Raw genomic sequence first — 17102 nt, 5'->3', positions numbered from 1 at the left:
AAAATATGCATTTTAATTGGAAACATATATATTAGAAAACAGAGTGTTTTGGCAAGAAAGCTGGCTGAGAACCAAAGACTCATGCTGCAAATGATTTGGCAGAAAATCCAGACAGAAACCCCATACCTCCTTATGATGATTAATTTTATGTGTCAGTTTAGCTAGGTCATGGTGTCTAGATATTTGGCCAAACATCTTTTCTAGATGTTTCTGTGAAGGTGGATGGATGAGCTTCACATTTGTATCAGTGAACTTTACAGTAAAGCAGATTACCCTCTGTAGTGTGGCCAGGCCTCATCCAATCAACTGAAGTCCTGAATAGAAGAAAGACTGACCTCCCCAGAACAGGAAGGAATTCTGCCAGCAGACAGCCTGTTGACTTCAAGTGCAACATCAGCTCTTCCCTGGGTGTCCTGCCTGTTGGACTTACCCTGTGGATTTTGGACTTGCCAGCCTCTGTTATAATATGAGCCAATTCCTTAAAGTTTGTTCTCTCTCTCTCTCTCTTTCTCCCTCCCTCCCTACACGCACGCACGCCCACACACACACACACACACCCTCAGTTCAGTTTTGTTTCTCTGGAGAACCCTAACCAATATACCCCTTAAATCTATGTCAGGTGACTAACTAATTCCGGCCAAAGGATAAGTGGAGAGTGTCACTTCGGCAGCGAGGTGTCTGATTACCTGGTGCACTCCCTCCACTTTGTCTTCTCCTCCTGCGGCATGTTTGGAAGCCACATGTGTAGGATCGCTACATGCGGTGTGCAAGACGGATCAAGCCTGAGGACTGGCCCAATATGAGGCAGCAGAGACGTGGGGATTATCTGCTATGGCAGCTGGAACTAGTTACCCTGACTAATATAGGTATATGTTACTGCATACAAATTGAACAAAAACAGAAATATTCTGCATTATTTGGAGTGTAAAAGAAAAGAGAAGCAGCTCCTGACACCTGGAAACTATCCTGAATGCTTTCTCACAAACACTGACATTGGACAAAGCATTCTCTGGCCATGATACCAAGAAGGAAACAGGACCATGGAGTGAGTGAGTCAGGGAGTCAAAGCTACAGCCCAGGGAACGCAGTCAGTGGTGCTGCAGCAGTGCTGTGCAGTGACGGATGGTGGCTATATTTACAGTGAGCAGAGCGTAACCTACAGAGATGTTGAATCACTATGCTCTACACCTAAAACTAATGTAACATTGGGTGCCATCTACTCAAATTTATAAAAAGAAAGAAACCAGACCACTCTATAATCATGTGTGAACACAGAGAAAAATGTAAATGTTGTCCAAACAATCCAGCATCTCCCCATCTTAACATGAATGAACACGGCTCACTTTAGCTTCCCTCTAGTCTCCCCTCCTTCTAAGTAAGATACTCTAAATACCCAATTAGGAGTAGCCCTGCTTCCTGACAACATCCAATCCAGAACAAAGCCTCAGAACAAAGACTTAAGATTCCTTAAATCTTCCCCAAATCACCTAACCAACACTAAAATCCTATTTTAAAAGTCCTTTCCTACACTCTTACTGAGATGCCCTGTGATTTCCCAGGATTACTTGTGTGCCCTCCTTCGATAGCTCATGACAGTGAGCAGAAATCCAAATTGTCCAACTATAGGCGTATTCCTTGTGGTCTTTGGCTAGAGAGCATCAATACGGACAATAATTGTACCCTCAGAAAACACAGAAATTGGATAAAATTACTTTTAAGACTATCTATTTGATTCTAACCGCCTGTAGTCATGCTGAGTTTTCAGAGTGGGTAGATAAAAACAGCTTTACTTTAAACCACATTGTGAGACTCTATAATCAGCAACAATGTTATACCTAGATTAACTTGCTATTTTTTTAAAAACTTGTTTTTTCTGAACCTTTTAGTTTGAAATATGTCCAAATGCTTAATAAAAACTTGTCACTTTAGGGGCACCTGAATGGCTCAGTCAGTTAAGTGTCTGACTTCAGCTCAGGTCATGAACCTGCAGTCTGTGGGTTCAAGCTCTGCATTGGGCTCTGCACTGGTCTTGCAGAGCCTGCTTGAAATTCTCTCTCTCCTGCTCTCTCAGCCCCTCTCCCACTCATTCTCTCTCTCTCTCTCTCTCTCTCTCTCTCTCTCTCTCTCGTAAGTTAAATTAAGAAAAATAAAAAGTAAAAAAAATTTTAAACTAGCGACTTTATATTTGATCTTCATTTATTGAAAAGTCTTGAATGGAATACATAGAGAGTTAAGATTTGCATTTTGACAAGCAAATTTTAACTTTATTTTCTTTAATAAGACTCAGAGAATATTACTTTTCAGAAAACTACGAATTGCCAACCTTGGAATTAAATGTATGGGGGAAAGTCAAAAAGATTTGACTACCTGGCAAACTTTTTAATTGGCTTTAGAACAACTGGAAAGCCTTTTGACTAAAGACAAAATCAGATCTGCACCTCACACCATGCACTATGATAAACTTCAAAAAGATCATATATTTAAAGTGAAAAAGTAAATCAAAATTTTATAGGGTACCTGGTGGGCCCAATCAGCAAGAGCGTGCAACTCTTGATTTCTGGGCGGTGTGTTCAAGCCACACATTGGGTATAAAGATTACTTAAAAAATGAAATCTTGAGAAAAAAGTTATTAAAATTATATATGAATTGGAAGAAGATATAGATGAATACCTTTTCAACCTGGGATCAGGGAAAATTTCCCAAATATCTCAATACTCAATAACAATTCAAGAAAGAAGAATGAATAATTAACTAATGATTTAAAAAGTATACTGCAGAGCAGAACCACAATTATGTGCATTTAACAAAGTTAAAATGTACATAAAAATGTGGAGAAATTTTTTATAACTGATAAAAAGGATTGGGAGGAAGGCTAGCATAAATGATATAATAAGAACTCCCCAAACTCTCAAATAAAAAGACGAACAATCCAATAGAAGAACTGTTAAAGAATATGAACAAGTAGTTCACAGACAAGAACACAGAAACGATTCTTAAAGATAAGAAAACAATGGCCAATCTCCTTCAAGAAGAAAAATTCTAAATACCACTATTGTCATGAAATTTTGCTTGTTTATCAGATTGACAATATCTAAGTTTGACAATAAATCTTTCAGGGAAAATGTTAGGAATAGGAATGTTTACCAATTTCTGATAGATGTGTAAGCTGGAAAAGCCACTAAGATAACAGTTTGGCAATATGTTGAAAAAAATATGAAATTAATAAGTGATTATAGCAAGGTTTCAAGACAGAAAGTTAAAGAGTCAACCAAAATATTATGAGCAAGTTGAGTTTGAAATTACAAACACATGATCATTTACATTAGTACCTACAAAAAACTCAAATACTTAGGTATAACTCTAACAAAATTTTGTGCAAAATCTATATGAGAAAAACTGCAAAGTTTTAATAAATGAAATTTAAAAACTAAATAAATGGAGACCATATCTCATGTTCATGAATAGGAAGACTCAAATATTGTCAAAATGTCAGTTCTTCCAAACTTGATCCATAGATTCAGTATAATCCTAATCAAAATCCCATTAAGTTATTGTGTGGATATCAACAAACTGATTCTAAAGTTTAAATGGAGAGACAAAAGACTCAAAATAGCAAACACAATATTAAAGACACAGAACAAAGGATTGACACTATGTGACTTCACAATTACTATAAAACTATGTGGTTTTGGTGAAAGAACAGACAAATAGATCAATGAAACAGAATAGAGAGCCAAGAAATAAACCCACATAAATACAGCCAATTGATCTTTGACAAAGAAGAAAAGGCAATACAGTGAAGAAAAAATTGTCTTTTAAATAAATGGTGCTGGAAAAACTGAACATCCAAACCAAAAAGAAAGACAAGGAGAAGAAACTGCTACACACAGACTTTGCACCCCTACAGAAATCAACTCAAAAAGGATCACAGAACTAAATGCAAAACACAAACCTATAAAACTCCTAAAATTTCACATTGGAGAAAATCTAAATGACTTTAGGTTTATAATTACCTAGATGACTTTAGGTTTTAAATACACAGCGAAGGAATGATCCATGAAATAAATAATTAATAAGCTGCAATTCCTTAAAATTAAAACTTTCTGGGGTGCCTGGGTAGCTCAGTCAGCTAAGCATCTGACTCTTGATTTCAATTCAGGTCCTGATCTCACAAGTCATCAGGTGGAGCCCCGTGTGGGATTCTCTCTCTCTCCCTCTCTCTCTGCCCCTCTCCTGTTCATGCTTTCTGTCTGTCTGTCTGTCTGTCTCTCTCTCTCTCTCTCAAAATAAATAAATGAACTTTAAAAAAATTTTAAACTTTCTGCTCTGCAAAATATACTATCAAAACAAAGAAACGACAAGCCACAGATTCAGAGAAAATGTTTGCAAAACACAATGGTAAAGGACTATTATCCAAACTATACAAAGAATACTTAAACCTCAAGAATATGAAAAACAAACAACCCAATTGAAAAATGGGCCAATCACCTTAACAGGCACCTCACCAAGTGAGATATACAGATGGCAAATGAATATATGAAAAAGAGCTCCACATCATATATCATTGGGGAAATGCAAATTAAAACAATGAGATACCACTACACACTTACTAAAATTATCAGAATCAGTTGATCTAAAATGACAAAACTGACAACACCAAATGTTGGCAAGGATGAAGAGCAACAGGAACTCTCATTCATTGTCGGTGGGGATGCAGAATGGTATACTACCTTGGAAGACACTTTGGCAGTTTCTTATAAAAGTAAACATATTCTTACCATACAATTCATCAATCTCACTCATTGGTATTTACTCAAAGGAGCTGAAAATGTATGTCTTCACAAAAATCCACATTAAAAATATGTGTAGCAGCTTTATTAATAATTGCCAGAACTTTGAGGCAATAAAGATTTTCTTCAGTAGGTGAATGAATAAACTGTGATACATCCAGACAGTGGATTAATATTCAGCACTAAAAAAAAATATCTGCTAAGCCATGAAAAGACAAGGAAGGAAATTTAAGTGTATATTACTAGGTAAAAGAAATCAATCAAAAAAAAAAAAGAAATCAATCTAAAAAACCTACATACTATATGATCCCAATGATAAGACATTCTGGAAAAGGCAAAACTATGGAGACACAAAAAGATCAGTGGTTGCCAGGGACCTGGGGGGCATGGGATGAATAGGCAGAACACAGAAGACTATTAGGACTGGGAAAGTGCCCTGTATACTATAATGATGAATGCATGTCATCATACATTTTTCCAAACCCATAGAATACACAACATCAATTAGACTGTACCCTAATGTTAATGATGGACTTTGGGTCATAGACTTGTCACTAGCAACAAATGCACCACCCTGGTGAGGGATTTGGATAAAAGGGTAAGTTGTAGATGTGTGGGGGCAAGGGGCTTAGGGGAAATCTCTGTACCTTCTGTTCAATATTGCTATGAACATAAAACCATTCTAAAAGTTAAACTCTGTTAAAATAATTACCAAAAAACATGTTACCCTTGATGACTAAATCCGCTAGGAATTTATCAAAAATACACACTGGGAAGTATGAAATGATAAATAAACATTATTTATTATAAAATTATTTATAAAATTAATTACTAGGAACAATCAAAATATCCATCAACAATTTCACTAAAATGACAGGATATGAAATCAACATATAGAAATCAATTGCATTCCTTTATACTAATGATAAAAAAATTCTGAAAACAAATAAATATAACCATCCTATTCACACTACCATCAAAAACAATAAAGTACTTAGGAATAAATTTAACACAAGAAAGTAAAAGATCTATACAATAAAAACTACAAAATTTAGCTTAAAAAAATCAACACAAAAAGTGGAAAAATATCCTGTGTTCATGGATCAAAAGACTTAATATTGTTAAGATGGTCATAATACCCAAAACCTTCTACACATTTGGCACAATTCCAATCAAAATACCAATAGCAGTCTTCACAGAAACAGAAAACACTAAAATTTGTGTGGAACCATAAAAGACCAAAAATAGACAACATAGTCTTGAGAAAAAAAAGAGCAAAGACAGAGGTACCCTGTTTCTGAATTTCAGGCTATCCTACAAAGCCATGGTAATAAAAACAGTACTGACACAAAAATAGACACACCAACCTATGGAACAGAGTAGAAAGCCCAGAATTAAATCCCAGTATATATTGTCAACTAGTGATTGTCAAGGAAGCCACGAATACCCAATGAGGAAAAGATAGTGTTTTCAATAAGCAGTGCTGGGTGAACTGGAGACCACATGCAGAACAATGAAATTGGACCCCTAACTCATACCTCAAAAAAATTAACTTAAAATGGAGTTCCATCAGAAGTGGGAACACAGGGCGGATCCCAGAAAGCTCTGAGCAGCCCATCGCATCCACAGGCCTAGTTACCATCACACCCCAGGAGGAGCCCAGCCGCCTAAGCCTGCCCCAGTCACCGTCACCATAGCCATGAGCATGGAAGTTGAGACGCTGTAGCCACCTGCAGTCCTCGCCCTCAGCACCGCTGACACCAAGCCCAACATCACAGGCAGTGGCCTCACTGGGGACACTAGTCAGTGGCCACAAGCAGATCATTGCAATGGAAGGTTTGTGGGACAGTACAATGGTTCAGCTGAAGAAATGGATATGGTTTCATCAACTGGAATGACAGAGGACGGTGTACACCAGCCTGCCATAAAGAAGAACCCCAGGAAGTACACTCCTTCCCAGTGAAGGAGAGGAAGAGACTGGCATTTGATGTTGGAGAAGAAAAAGGTGCAGAAGCAGCAAATGTGACAGGCCCCAGTGTGGTTCCTGCAAGGCAGTAAGGACACAGCATACCATTACAGGTGCTATCCATGTCACAAGTGTCCTTCACACAATTACACACAGAATTACCAAAATAGTGAGAGTGGGCAAAGAAGAAGCGATCAGAGAGTGCTCCCAAAGTCCAGGCCCAATAGTGCAGGCCCTACTGCAGATGGTGGGCTCCCAATTTACTACCCACAGAGACCATATGGATATGGAACACGGTATTCTGACCCTCCTTATATAACCAGACTACAGGAAACCAAGATATACCAGTGAGAGAGAATATGTGTCAGGGTTATAGATCATGATTCCATGGGGGGCCCTGTTGCCAAAGACAGCCTAGGGGCACCTGGGTGGCTCAGGTTATGATCTCACAGCTTGTGGGTTTGAGCCCATATCGTGCTCTGTGCTGACAGCTCAGAGCCTGGAGCCTGCTTCAGATTCTGTGCCTCCGTCTCTCTGCACCTTCCCCACTCATGCTCTGTTTCTCTTTCTCTCAAAAATAAATACACATTAACCAAAAAAAATTTTTAAAGACAGCCTAGAGAGGATTGCAATAAAGAAAATAAGAAAAAATCAAAGAGCTGAGATCCCAGTCACCAGCCACCTCAACGCAGGTACTGCAGCAACTTCAATTACCCAGCCAGATGCCCAGAAAACTCTAAACCACACGATGGCAAAGAGTCAAACACAGGGGATACATCAACTGAGATTTCATCAGCTCCCAAGGCTGAGCAGGGTGGGGCTGAGTAAATCCAGCTTACCATCACTATCATTATCAGGTTTAGTCATCCAACAAGAAAAAATGAGTATGAAATCCCAGCACTAAGAAATGGATGGCACTTAAGTGGCTCATGATTTTGGCCAGGTCATAATCTCATGGTTTCTGGGATGGAGCCCCATATAGAGCTCTGTGCTGACAGCACTGGAGTCTGCTTGGGATTCTCTCTCTCCCCTCCCTTGCGCACATAAATAAACTTTAAAAAAATGATTTAAGAAATCAAAAGATTGAAGCTAAAGACCTTAAGTGCCTACTTTTTTCCCACTGAGCACATAAATAGAGACTAAAGAACATCCTACTAAAGAATGAATGGGATAATCAATAAGATCAAAAATTAAAGAGGAGAGATCACAACCAACACTACAAAAATAAGAGAATATTATGAGCAATTATACACCATAAATTGGGCAATGTGGAAGAAATGGACAAACTCCTAGAGACATATAAATTACCAAATCTTAAACAAGAAGAAATAGAAAGTTTGAGCAGACCCAGAACTAGTAACAAAATTGAATTCGTAATAAAAAAATGTCTAACAAACAAAAACTCAGGGCTGGATAGCTTTCCAGGGGAATTCTACCAAACATTTAAAGAAGAGTTAACACCTATTCTTTTGAAGCTGATCCAAAAAACAGAAATGGAAGAAAAACGCCCAAACTCATTCCATAAAGCCAGCATTTACTTGATTCCAGAGCCAGACAAAGACCCCACTAAAAAGGAAAACTACAGACCAATTTCCCTATGGAACATGGATATAAAAATCTAGGCAACCAGATCCAACAATACATTAAAAGGAGTATTCACTATAACTAAGTGGGGTTGACCTGGGATGCAGGGCTGGTTCAATATCTGCAAAACGATCAATCAATTAAAGAAAGGACAAGAACCATATGTTCTCTCAATAGGGGAAACATTTGACAAAATAGAGCGTCTTGATAAAAACCCTCCAGAAAGTAGAGACAAAAGGATACCTCAAGATCTTAAAAGCCATATATGAAAGACTCACCCCAAAGATGGCAGAGAAACAGGAAGTTTCATACTTCCCGCCTGCATCTCTCAAAAAAGAAGAGCTAAAGCCAAAAGATGCTAAACTACAGGAGTGTAGGGGGAAGGGGAGAGGGAGACAGAGTCCACTAAGAAGACAGCCTCATAGGTGCATGATTGTGAACTGGGGAAGATAAAAATGAGCCGGGACTCAGAAGCACTGAGGGGAGAGAGCCCCCTCTGCGGATAGACAAAGGGAAAAGAGCGGCTGAAACTGCTCTTAGAACTGTCCCTGGAGAAGAGGAAAACCTCAGCCCAGGATGGAAAGGGATCCTATAATCCCATTTCTAACTGCAGGGCATTCAGAGAGAGATCATATCTCTAACTGTGGCTCTTTCTTTGGGCTGGGTGCCCCAGTCCCAGTTGGCATCAGGAGGAACTGCTCCCCTACTCCCCCTACTCAACCACCAAAAGGAAGTGCCCCAGCTTGCAGGATTACACCTCAGCCAGTATCATTAAAGTGCACTGATTAAGATCTGGAAATGAGGTGGGGCTTGGGACCTAGAACAGGGCCCCAACTTGGTGATGCTCAGGGGCACAGGAAGATCAGACCAAAAAGAGTGATTTGCAACGGTTGGTTTGAGAAAGGACTGAGGGGCCACCATTTTTCTCCCCACAACCACCAAGGCAGGGCTTCAGGGACCAGCCAATGGGACCCACAGTGGATACCAGAACTGTCTACACCAAACCACATTCATCCATGCTAGAGAGCTGCTTTTTTACCAGAGCCTGTAGCAAGACGAGCATTGATGCATTTCCATGATTAACTCTAGATCAAGTCTTGCTGTTAGATAAATTTTCCCTTATCTCATTCTTACCTCTCTCCTCCACTGGACTGGGCACTCTGGTTGTTGGTTTGCTTAAACAGTCACATTTGATCCATTCTCTTGATACGTATACTACACCTCCATCATTATCTTCCTTTCTCTCTCTCTCTCTGGAATAATCAGAATATAAGCTTCCCTGGGTAACAGTATCTTCATTTATTTCTCCTCACTTCCTACCATACTTTCCTTTTCCTCTGTCTGAATTAAGCCTTTTAGTCTCTCTGCTTAGTCAATGTTCAATTTTTCTTTCTGTCGAGCATTGTGATTTCTCTCTGTATATACTCTTCAATCAGCACTACCTCTATCCTGTTCTATATTTGTAGCTGGGATTTCTGGTTATATACTTTTATTTTTTTCTTTATATTTTACATTTTATTATTTTATATCCTGTTACAATATCATAATCATTTATTTATTTATTTATTTATTTATTTTTAATAGTTTATTGTCAAATTGGTTTCCATATAACACCCAGTGCTTCTCCCCACAAGTGCCCCCCACCATGACCACCACCCTCTCCCTCCTGCACCCTCCCCTTCAGTCCATGGATCATCTCCAGTATTCAGTAGTCTCCCTTGATCTGTGTCCCTGACTCTCCCCCACTCTCTTTCCCTCTTCCTCTCCCCATGGTCCCCTGCCAGGTCTCTCCTGTTAGACCTATGAATGCAAACATATGTATCTATCCTTCTCTGCCTGACTTATTTCGCTTAGCAAGACACCCTCAAGGTCCATCCACTTTGCTACAAATGGCCATATTTCATTCTTCCTCATTGCCATATAGTACTCCATTGTATATATATACCACATCTTCTTGATCCATTCATCAGTTGATGGACATTTAGGCTCTTTCCATGATTTGGCTATTGTAGAAAGTGAAAAACTATCGATAGAACTCCCCTATGACCCAGAAATAGCACTGCTAGGGAGTTACCCAAGGGATACAGAAGTGCTGATGCATAGGGGCACATGCACCCCAATGTTCATAGTGGTTATATACTTTTAGATTGCCCTTTGTCTTTTATTGTTTTGGGGTTTTTTTTCTTGTTTCTTTTGTTTTTTCTTTTTCCTTTCAGTTTGCTTGCTTGTTTGATTTGTCTGTGCATTTGCATGCTTTTGTTCCCTGTGTGATTGTCTGTTTTCCTTTCCAGGACTACCTCAAAAAAACAAGCCAAAGTACACATGGTGGAAAGTCTGAAATATCACTATGAGTAGGAGAATAAAACAACCAAAGGCACAAGAAGAAAGACCAAGGGACCCCATTAAAAGAACACCTCCTGAATGGACAGGCCATGTGGAGTCAATGACTCTCCTTTAATATAGTAGGACCCACAGGTGCAGAGCACATAACAAGCTTTTAAAACCTACAAGAGACAGAAAGCTAGCCAAAATGATGAAACAGAAGAACTCTCCTCTAAAGAAATTCCAGGATGAAGTGACAGCTAAAGAATTGGTCAAAACAGATATAAGCAACATAACTGACCTAGAATTTAGATAGAAAGCTAGCCAAAATGATGAAACAGAAGAACTCTCCTCTAAAGAAATTCCAGGATGAAGTGACAGCTAAAGAATTTGTCAAAACAGGTATAAGCAACATAACTGACCTAGAATTTAGAATAATAGTCATGAAATTAACTGCTGGGCTTGAACAAGGTATGGAAGACACCAGAGAAGCTAGAGCTACAAAGATTATGGACCTTAAAAATAGTTGGGATGAATTTTTAAAAATGCTATAAATGAGGTACATAATAAAATGTAACCAACCACTGCACATATTGAAGAGGCAGAAAGAATACTGAATGTATTCTAATGTGAATTAGAAGACACAATTATAGAATAAGAGGAAATAAAGAAAAAGAGAGATAAATTCATCCTGGAGCACGAATCGAGAATTCGAGAACTGAGTAATGCAATCAATTAAAACAATATCCATATCATAGGAATTCCAGAAGAAGAAAGAGAAAAGGACTAAAGGGGTAAATGAACAAATTATAGCTAAGAACTTCCCCAATCTGGGGAAGGAAACAAACATTGAAATCCAACAGGCACAGAGAACTCCCCTCAGACATAAGTTGAATCGATCTCCTGTGTGACATATCATAGGGAAAATGGCAAAATATAAGGATAAAGAGAGAATGCTGAAAGCAGCTAGGAATAAAAGGGCCCTAAGATACAAAGGGATACCTATCAGGGTAGTCGCAAACCTATATAGTGAAACTTGGCAGACCAGAAAGAAATGGCAGGAAATCTTCAATGTGATGAACAGAAAAAATATGCAGCCAAGAATACTTTATCCAGCAAGCCTGTAATTCAGAAGAGAAGGAGAGATAAAGGTTTTCCCAAATAAACAAAAATTGAAAGAATTCATCACCACTAAACCAGCCCTATAAGAAATCCTAAGAGGGACTCTATGAGAAAAATGTTGCAAGGATCACAAAGTACCAGAGACACCACTACAAGCATGAACCCTACAGAGAACACAATGACTCTAAACCCATATTTTTCAATAATAACACTGAATGTAAATGGACTAAATGCTCCAATCAAAAGACATAGGGTATCAGAATGGATTAAAAAAAAAAAAACAAGATCCATCTATTTGCTGTCTACAAGAGACTTAATTTAGGTGGTCAAATTGAAAGTGAGGGGATGGAGAAGTATCTAGCATGCTACTGGAAGTCAAAAGAAAGCTGAAGTAACCATACTTCTATCAGACAAACTAGACTTTAAAGTAAAGGCAGTAACAAGAGATGAAGAAGGGCATTATATAATAATTACAGGGTCTATCCATCAGGAAAATCTAACAATTATAAACGTCTATGCACCGAATTCAGAAACACCAAACTACATGAAACAATTAATCACAAAAGGAAACAACCTTATTGATAAGAATGTGCTATTACTAGGAGACTTTAACACTCCACTTACAGCAACTAGATCAACTAGACAGAAAATCACTAAAAAAAAAAAAAAACAGTAGTATATATCAATGAGACAGAAAATCACTAAAGAAACAATGGACCTGAACCACACATTGGACCAGATGGATGTAACAGATATATTTAGAACTCTACATCCTGAGGCTGTGGAATTCACTTTCTTCTCAAGTGTGAATGGCAAATTCTCCAAGATAGATCACATACTGGGTCATAAAGCAGCCCTGCATAAACCTAAATGAACTGAGATCATACCATGCACACTTTCAGATCACAATGCTATGAAACTTGAACTCAATCACAGGAAAAAGTCTGGACAACCTCCCAAAACATGGAGGTTAAAGACCACCCTACTAAAGAATGAATGGGCAAATCAGGCAATTAGAGAAGAACTTTAAAAATATATGGAAACAAATGAAAATAAAAATATAACAATCCAAACACTTTGGGATACAGCAAAGGCAGTCTTAAGAGGAATCCAGACCTATTTCAATAATCTAGAAAAAGTGCAAATACAAAATCTAACAGTGCACCTAAAGGAACTAGAAGCAGAGCAGCAAAAGCACCCCAAACCCAACAGAAAAAGAGAAACAATAAAGATCAGGGCAGAAATAAACAATATAGAATCCAAAAAAAAAAAAACCAGTTGAACAGATCAATGAAACCAAGAGTTGGTTTTTTTAAAAAATAAACAAAACTGAAAAATCTCTAGCCAAGCTTCTCAAGAAGAAAAGAGAGAACACCCAAATAACAAAATCACAAATTAAAATGGATTTATTACAACCAATCCCTCAAAAATACAAGCAATTATCAGGGAATACTATGAAAAATTATATGCCAACAAAGTGGAAAACCTAGAAGAAATGGACAAATTCCAAAACACTATTGAATTAGTTATCAAACATCTCCCAACAAATAAGAACCCTGAGCCAAACAGCTTCTTCCCTGAGGAATTCTACCAGACATTTAAGTCAGAGTTAATACCTATTCTTCTCAAGCTGTTCCAAAAAACAGAACTGGAATGAAAACTTCCGATGCATTCTACAAAACCAGCATCACTTTGATTCCAAAACCAGACAGAGACCAGACAAAAAAGGGAACTACAGGCCAATATCCTTGATGAATACAGATGCAAAAATACTTATCAAGATACTTGCAGATCAAATTCAACAGCATATAAAAAGAATTATCCACCATGATCAAGTGGGATTCCTTTGTGGGCTACAGGGCTGGTTCAATATTCACAAATCTACCAATTTGATACATCACATTAACAAGAGGAAAGACAAAAATCATATGATCCTGTCAATAGATGCAGGAAAAGCATTTGACAAATACAGCATCTTTTCTTAATAAAGACCCTTGAGAAAGTTAGGATAGAAGGAACGTACTTAAACATTATAAAAGCCATTTGTGAGAAACCCACAGCTCATATCATCCTCAATGGGGAAAAACTGAGAGCTTTCCCCCTGAGACCAGGAACACGACAGGGATGTCCTGTTGTTTAACATAGGCTGGAAGTCCTAGCATCAGCAATCAGACAACAAAAGAAAGTAAAAGGTATCAGAATTGGCAAAGATGAAGTCCAAATTTCTTTTTGCAGATGACATGATTCTCTACATGAAAAACCCGACTGACTCTACCAGAAGCCTACTAGAACTGATCCATGAATTCAGCAAAGTCGCAAGATACAAAATCACTGTACAGAAATCAGTTGCATTTTTATGCACCAATAATGAAGCAGCGGAAAGAGAAATCGAGAAACTGATCCCATTCATGATTGCACAAAAAAACATAAAATACCTAGGAATAAACCTAACCAAAGATGTAAAAGATCTGTATGATGACAACTATAGAAAATTTATGAAGGAAATTAAAGAAGACACAAAGAAATGGAAAAACATTCCATGCTCATGGATCAGATGAATAAATATTGTTAAAAAGTCAATATTACCCAAAGCAGTCTACACATTCAATGCAATCCCCATCAAAACTGCACCAGCATTCTTCACAAAGCTAGAACAAAGCAGCAATTTCTTACTCAACACATCCCCAAAGGCAAAGAAATCAAGAGCAAAAATAAACTATTGGGACCTCATTAAGATAAAAACCTTCTGCACAGCAAAGGAAAAAAATAGCATTTCTGCCTCTTTACCAGCTTTTATGATCAGCATTAATGGTGGCAACAATCAATAAAACTAATAGGCAACTGACAGAATAGGAAAAGATAAATGACATATCAGATAAAGGGCTAGTATCCAAAATCTATAAGGAACTCACCAACTTCCACATATGAAAAACAAATAATCCACTGAAGAAATGGGCAGAAGACATGAAAAGACACTTCTCCAAAGAGGACATCCAGAAGGCCAACAGACACATGAAATGATGCTTAGCATCACTCATCATCAGGGAAATACAAATGCAGGTGTGTCAAAGGGGCACATGCACCCCAATGTTTATAGCAGCACTATCAACAAAAGCCAAGTACGGAAAGAGCCCAAATGTCCATCGATGGATAAATGGATAAAGAACATGTGGTTTATATATACAATGGAATACTACATGGCAGTGAGAAAGAATGAAATCTGGCCTTTTGTAGCAAAATGGATGGACTTGGAGGGAGTCATGCTAAGTGAAATTAGTAAATCAGAAGACAAATATCATCTGACTTCACTTATATGAGAAATTTAAAATATAAAACAGATGGACATAACAGAAGGGAGGCAAAAATAATACAAAAACTAGGAGGGGTACAAAACATAAGAGACAAATACAGAGAACAAATTGAGGGTTGCTGGAGGGGTTGTGGGTGGGCGAATGGGATAAATGGGCATTAAGGAAGACACTTGTTGAAATGAGCACTGGGTGTTATATGTAGGGGATGAATCATTAGAATCTACTCCTGACATCATTACTGCACTATATGCTAACTAACTTGGATGTAAATAAATAAATAAATAAATAAATAAATAAATAAATGTTAAAAAAAAGAAAAGGAAAGAAAGAAACTGCACTGGCAAGTTTATCATAGATTAACTTTTAGAAGTAATCATTTTGCAGATCAGGAAATAAGACCAAATGAAATTAAGTGATTTGGCTTGGGCTATTTGCCTATTTATTGGTTACATAAGAACAAGAACTCAGCTTTTCTGAATCCCTATCACACTAAAACCATCTATCCATGGATCAGGCATGTAGTGGTCAAAACCACTTGGCTAAACTCTAGGATAGAAGCTGTTTATCCTTCCAGCACCTCACAATGGGAAAGGCCTAACTAATTCCCTAAATTTAAGTAGGTAAAGTATTTTAGATAGTTGGTTATACTTCTAGTAAATGATGTATTTTACTAGAATTTGGAAAACAACAACTATATAGAAGGTGCTTCCTGCCACCAATAACAATACTGCTGCCACAATATATCAAAATATATTGAGATTTTTAAAGGATCTGATATTTTAAGATTACTTGATCACAAGAAGACCAATAATAGAATATAATTTCTACATAATACTTCATAATTTATAAATTGTTTCATATACATTATCTTATGAAACCATCTGACATGGGATTTAACTCCTACTCATCCTTCAGTTAGTTTAGAAGTTGCTTCGTCTGGGAAGCCCTCTCTAACCTGAATAGACTGAACCAGGGGACCCTGCCATATGCTTGCTTGTCTCATATGTCAACTCCATTTGAGTTCTCTGGACACAGACTCTGTTTCCTTCTCATTCACCACTGTACCCTCCAAACCTAGTAGACTCCCTGGCACATGTTAAATGCTAAATAAGTATTTGTTGATGAATGAATAAATGAGCAAAAGAAATATTTTAACAACTTTGGAGTAAAGGGGGAAAAAAAGAGTTTGAAATGTCAAGAGTTTACTATAAAAGACAGCTATATAAGCTGAGAGTCAGGTCCTCTAAGTGAGTGTTTCTTCCATCTCTGTACCAACAAATTTTCTAAAATCTCCAGACATTATCCTAATGGCTTCAGTAGCTGCAGTTCTAATAGATCAATGAGACTAGAGTAGGAATATATATATATATATATATATATACATATATATATATATATATATATAGGAATATGTATATATATATATAGGAATATGTATATATATATGTGTGTATATATACATATATATATATTCCATCTACAAAATGTTTTAAACTCAGAAACTGCCTGAAAGCTTCCTTTCTAGCAAATGGTATTATTGTTATTCAATAGGGACAATTTGCTTTGGGTACATTTTGTATGTAGTTATATACATTAGCTTCTTTTATCAAGCATACAGAACACACTAGAAGAAAGATGGTAGAGATTATCTCTTCCCTATGACTTTGTAAACCTCACATAAGGCTTGAAGGTCTGGAAAGTGACAGATAGGGGATTTTATCTTCAACAAAATAATCACAAATGTAGTTAAACCAACTACACTCTGGAGGCCCATACTGATTTGTAATGGGAAGTAAAAGTCTCATGGCCCTGGTCAGAATGTGGCTTTTTCAATCCCAGGATAGCTGATCAATAAAATAATTTTGGCACCACTTAGGCTAGAATAAAATGGCTAACAGAAATGTGGACTATAACTAAAATCCAAATTTCTACATCAAATAAATGATACTATTTTCCCCACTTCTTCCCTCCTCCACTCCATTCCTCTCCCTGTTTAAGCCCTCCTAG

At 37.5% G+C, this 17102-nt stretch overlaps 1 pseudogene; it reads left to right on the top strand.

Annotated features, from left to right (window-relative positions):
* Positions 1–757: 757 nt before the first annotated feature.
* LOC115301951 overlaps positions 758–17102 on the top strand; it is a 76781-nt pseudogene continuing 60436 nt past the window's right edge.

This window comes from Suricata suricatta, chromosome 1 (assembly GCF_006229205.1).
Source record: "Suricata suricatta isolate VVHF042 chromosome 1, meerkat_22Aug2017_6uvM2_HiC, whole genome shotgun sequence".
Lineage (NCBI taxonomy): Eukaryota > Metazoa > Chordata > Mammalia > Carnivora > Herpestidae > Suricata > Suricata suricatta.
The sequence above is the reverse complement of the archived record's forward strand: the minus strand, read 5'-3'. Positions and strand labels throughout refer to the sequence as shown.